This window comes from Pollicipes pollicipes, unplaced genomic scaffold, assembly GCF_011947565.3.
Source record: "Pollicipes pollicipes isolate AB1234 unplaced genomic scaffold, Ppol_2.1 Scaffold_3087;HRSCAF=3621_pilon_pilon_pilon, whole genome shotgun sequence".
Classification (NCBI taxonomy): domain Eukaryota; kingdom Metazoa; phylum Arthropoda; class Thecostraca; order Pollicipedomorpha; family Pollicipedidae; genus Pollicipes; species Pollicipes pollicipes.
The window spans coordinates 16,510,996-16,517,002 of record NW_023596225.1 but is presented as its reverse complement, the minus strand read 5'-3'; the positions used below and the strand labels follow the sequence as shown (position 1 = coordinate 16,517,002).

Below are 6,007 nucleotides of genomic sequence, written 5' to 3'. Positions count from 1 at the left end.
TGGTCTTCCCGCGTAACATGCACATCACTCTCCTGAAAACCACGCGACATGGTTTGTTACACAGATGACATTCCACATCATATTAACCTGAAGGACCTGAAAATTACGGTAAACAACGATAGAACCAACATATCTTGATAGCCCCCGTTTACAAGAAATAGATGATCTCGCCGATTTTATTAATTATTTCAATACCTTAATGCGAACTCCAACATTTACCAACCAGCCCAAACTATGATGAAATAAGTCAAAATGGTGTTTTCTAACGTAAAATGCATCAGTACAGCCAAACAAACATTCGTTAACAGAATTATCCACACAACTTCCTCACCGGCGAAAACGCTCCCTTCTGCACAGTTTGTGTGCTCATTTTGTCCTTGAGATTCGACCTGGAACGAAAAGACAAGTTCTTATTTGATAACGATAGTGATCGATTCCAAGCAAACATGGTACCATCACATCAGACATTAGTCGCATCGCTGCAACTGAAAAGCATAAATTGCTTGAATATCGCGTTGCGTGCAATGCCACGTCACGACACAGTCACGTGAGCGATGTGCGCCAATGCCCCAGATGCCTATCGGCCAATGCAGCCTGGAAATAACTTTTTATCACATCAATGGAAGAACGCCGCAAGTGCAATGCACGCGCCCGTACAGAAAACGACCTCGCGCTCAACGAAGTAACCCACAGTTTGACTAGCTTGCCGCTACAAGCAGCCACACATCAATTTCTAACTAGTGAGGGTGACGACCAATCCCAACGCAAACATCTTTTCCTCGTTGGCGAACGATATCAAGGCAGATGTCGGAAAGTGAGGAAGAGTCAGAATTTGATGACGAAGAGGAATACGACGATGAAAATACGGAGCTTGGTGAAGAAGAAACGAGAAGGAAGACGGAGAAACTGATAAGGACGTTGAGGAAGCTGAACATGAGGGGGGCGAAGAGAAAGGAAGTGTAGCAAGTGGCGGCTTTGATGCCGAAGTGGGTGAGAAGGCGAAGCCAAAAGAAATGCCAAAAGAAACCCCACTGACAATCGACCACGTCAAGGCAGGCATCTCTATGCTATGCAAAACGGGAGATGGTCTGGAGATTGCATACGTCAAGCTTGTAGCCAAGGCCTGGAGCTCACCAACGTCTTTCTTCTTTCCACGTACATACATCTGCGATACGTTGATCTATCGAACAACCAACTCACTTCTCTTTATCCTCTGCAAAACATGCGATTTCTGGTATCTCTAAAAGTGTCCTATAATAAACTGACATCGGCGCAATTATCAAATTTCCCATTTCTTCAGTTTCTAGATTTGACTGGAAATTTGATAAAAAATACGCAAGGCATCAAACAACAGTCATTGGAAAAGCTCATTTTGTCAAAGAACAAATTGGACAGCCTGCAAGATATGACCGCGGACAATCTACCTAACCTGATCCACCTAAATATAACCCAGAACTCTCTTAAAAACCTTGATGGCTTAGAGCTACCGACACTGAAGAACCTGTACGCCGCAAGGAATAAACTGAAATCGTTGGCCGGGCTATCTCGTCTGACATCTTTGGCCAGGCTGCACTTGAGGGACAATCGGATTAACTCGCTGGCCGGGCTGGACGACGACAATACGTCACTGGAGTACCTTAACATCCGTGGAAACAACGTAGAAGATATAGAAGAGCTTTATGAGCTTAGACGTCTACGCAAGCTGAAGGTCATTGTAGTCGAGGAAATCCATTCTCGGACGAGTCGGACGCGTACCGGTAAGTGTCTGGTTTTACTGTGCATGCAAGATTATAGGCATAAAAGTTTGGGAACCAACCTTGACGGCAGTGCTCAATATGAGTACGGGGTTTTGAACTAAAATGCCGTTTTAAAGATCGCTCGGTGCAATTCACAGTCGTGTCCTTCGTGAGGCCTAGGCTCCCACAGTCTCTGAGCAGCATGCCCGCGAAGATGTGGACTTTTTCGTAGACTGTTTTAAGGCCATCCAAGCATGCATGACGCCATAACAACGTCGTTCAAATCCAGACAATCCACAAGTCATGCCGCGTTCAAGGGCTCAAAAAATATCATCGTCGAGCTAGTCGGACCAGGCGTCAGCGAGCACAACGTCCAGATATATTGGACGTCAATAGCCTCTTAATCAGTATTAAGCCAACTGTAAAAAATCCAAACACAAACACGTTTCATACTACTTCATAGTACGCTACTGTTAATTACTACTTACTATGTAATTATAGAAATACTACCTCTAATAATACTGCTTGTTATATAATTATACTACTTATATAACTACTCACAACATAATACCACCAACTTTATACTATTTATCTTATAATACTACTAGTTGCTAGTTATTGGAGGAGTACGACTTGTAATAGAATAACTGAAGAAACGAGGCGTGCCCGAATATGTAAATACAAGTAACTATCTTGAATTCACGGATAAATATGCAAAGGGAAACCACGAGTAAGGTCCAAAACACCAGCACACCATGATATTTGGCTCAACGAACACTTCCAGCGCCGACACTGGCATCTCTCGGCGAGTTGAAGTACTGCATGCTAGGGTGGCAATTTCGCACGGCTAGTTTGACGACACCTTAACGTGCTATAAACGTTCCATGACAGGATCAAACAATGACATATTGAGGAGTATATTTACTACGGAAATTGTGTTGTCTAGACCATTCTTTTCCAGTAAAAAGTACACGAATAGCTATAAGAGACCTCGTTTATTCATCATATGTGATGCTTACTTCGATTTCTTCAATTGAGGAACATCCCCTTTTACCATTAGCAAACGGAGCACTTCGCAATGTCCCAACCAAAATGCATTATACCACCGTGCACATTGAAAAGAAGCATACCTTCCGCTCGGCACCGAATAGGCCATCCATATGACCTACGTGAGGCCGTACAGGTATATGGCTACCGCGGATCACATACAGACTGGTGCATCACGGACGAATGACTGAGGGATGGACAGACAAAAGCATTATCACTCATCCAACTTAACGTTGGCGCACTAGCCAGACCAATGCATAACAACGCCTCCGCTGATCGTGCACGGCACCGAAAGGAAAAGGCCACTTTCTAGTTTAAGTATCGAGTATGGAGGCTGTGCATGAGTTTTGGCAGCGCGAGCGAGGCTAGCAGTCAGTGGGCTTATCTCATTAGCTCACTGATAGCGAAAGGATGTATGATTAATAACTAATGCATAGCTGCCGGTTGCCGATCAACTGTTCCTTCGCATAATGACGATGACCACGATGATGATGAAATCATGATGACGCTAATGGTGATGGTGACTGTAATCTAGGGGCGTTCAAACTGTACTCAAGCGGGCCCCTGCCCATCAGTGTGTAGGACTTTCATATTTTCAGGGGGAGGAGGGATTACACTATTTTAGGGAGCGTCCCTGTATAAAAGGGGTTTTCAGCAGAAATCGCCATCTTGAAGATCATTCGGTGGCCATCATTGCCATAAACTTCCCGCAGACCCCTCTAGTTCTGAGCTACGCGCCCACGAAAATGTGCAGACAATTTCGTGAAGACTCTTTTAAGGTTACCCAGACATCCCAAACGCCATAACAGCGTCATTCAAATCCTGCTATTTCATAAGCTATGGCGGCGATCAAGGCTAAAAAACCCTAATTGTTGAGTCGTTCATTTGTGGTGATCTTGAGCGCGACCTCCAGATATAACGGCCGTCAATGGGATAGCAATCCGTGTGGTGCGCGACATCATGGCACAATCGAACAATGGCGCGTTAAGGAGCATAGCCACTAAATAGAGAAGTTGTGTGGTTTACAACGGTTATTTCCATTTAAAACTATACCAAAAGTTATAAGTGAGGATATTTTTTCGTACGTGATGCTTACTTCATACTTCCAAATGTGGAGCATTCCATTCAGCCACTTCTGGCTCTTGGTTTTGCACTGCTTCCTAATATCGGTCTCACATTCATGGATTAATGGAATTTACCGCTGATTTTCGAGATTGTTGTGGTTTTTGTGGTGACATTAGGTCTCCAATGCACCTTTTGCTGTGGTGATTTGTACAACTACAACTGCACACCGCTACAACTTGTCATGCAGTACCTGCTTTGCAGCGTGGACGTCCTGGTGTACGCGCGCCGCTTGGAGCGCATCGACAAGGAGCCGGTGGAGGAGGAGGAGCGCGAGGAGGCGACTGACCTGTACCCGCAGCGCGAGGAGGACCGGCTGCTGGCGGCGCGTGACGGGCACGACCGGCGGCCGCGCGACAGCGACGACAGTGGGGGCAGCCAGCAGGAGGAGGCGCCGGACGAGCTGGACGGCGAGACCGGCAACGAAGATGAGGACGAGGAGCAGGAGGGCTAACTAAGTCAGGAGTCACCTGATGCCGAGGAGTAGGGGAGTGAAGATAATGAACTTGAAGCATAGCTGACTGAGTATGTGGGATGCTGTGCTGTGTTGTATTGTATGCACTGCTGTTCATACCTTTGTGGCACAAATAATATGATATTAATACAATGAAAAGAAATGCTTCTGACACATGTAAGACTCCATTGGCAAGGCACAATCCAGTCAATGAGACAAATATTTTTCAATCTATGTGAGCCAAACTTGGAGATCATAGATATGACAGATAAAACCAGACAGTATATGGAAAGCACACATACATGTGTGAGCTGCACAGTGTAACTCCACCACACATTGAATGCTTGACAATGCACACTGTTGAAAAAGCCACATCCCAAATGTGAGCTGGCCCAATGATGAGGAAATGATCTGATTTAAAGCTCAATGATCACATTTTTGCATCTGATTGGAATGTGATACCTGAACATAACTTTCACAGATGTTGTAACATTTCATCCTTGAATTCACACACACTAAAATTTAACTGTGCTAAAAATCAGTATGATTTCATGTACATTTTTAGCACTATTGAATTTCAAACATAGAGCAATTATCCAGGGCATATGCAAATGAGCATATTTCTGATACTTCTCCCTTTTTGCCATCTTCATGGTCTCAGGTAGCTGTCATCCAGAGACACTGGGTACAAGCCCCAGAGTGGGCACATTGCTTGGCTTGACTAAAATGGAATGTCAACTGGCAACTGACCAATGCTGGTCAACCAGGCCTATGCTGCAGTGTTGTGCAGCATGTAAAACCACCCACATTCCTGTCTAGTGAAAGGGAGGGGGAAAGTCTTATCTGCTGTGCTAGATAGTACAACCTGGGTGGTGGGTTCAGGGTTCATGCAAAAAGTTATGCTTAGCAGGTGCACTGAACCCAAAGCCACCAATGCATACCATTCAGCTTAATGTATAAAAAAGATGGTCATATGCATTTATTCATTTTAATTCCCCTGACAGAGATGGTTTGCTGGCTGCTGTTGGTGGTAATGGCTCTGTATGCAGCATTGTGACACATAAGCCTTTCAGTGAAAAACTTTGCTTTTGACCCAACTCATTGATCCAGAACTCCATGCTTGGATGTTGAGGTATGACCTTACATAGCAAGGAGTCTTGAAAGGACTTGGGCACCTGTCCACTGATCCCGGAAGTTTAACCAATCATGAGGTTAAAATGCATCTATAAAGATAAAACAAAGTAAATGCAAAGCAACCCAGCTGAGAGGTTAAGATGTAGGAATTTCAGCATGGGGCAAATCATAAACCTTATTGCATCATAGGAATATTTGTCCCCTAGTGGCCAATCTCATAACTAATCTCACACATTGAAGCATAACAAGAAGTTGTGCACATGGTACTTTTCATAAGGATCAGTCCACTCATATAATATAAAGGAATTTGCATTGTCATACTAGAAGTTGATCTGATCAGGCTGCTTCAGAGTATCAGAAATGGTAGTATACTGTTCTCTTTCATCTGTGGTTCTAAGATACATGAATTAATGGATCTCAGATGCAGCCTTTCTCAGAAGCACATGCCAGGTATTGGTAGATTATACTAACCATTGAGTGATAACTAAAAAGAAACTGAAATCAATTTTTTAAG

At 44.2% G+C, this 6,007-nt stretch overlaps 1 pseudogene; it reads left to right on the top strand.

Annotated features, from left to right (window-relative positions):
* Positions 1-1,069: 1,069 nt before the first annotated feature.
* On the top strand, positions 1,070-4,439 carry LOC119089803 (leucine-rich repeat-containing protein 23-like; annotated as a pseudogene).
* Positions 4,440-6,007: the final 1,568 nt, after the last annotated feature.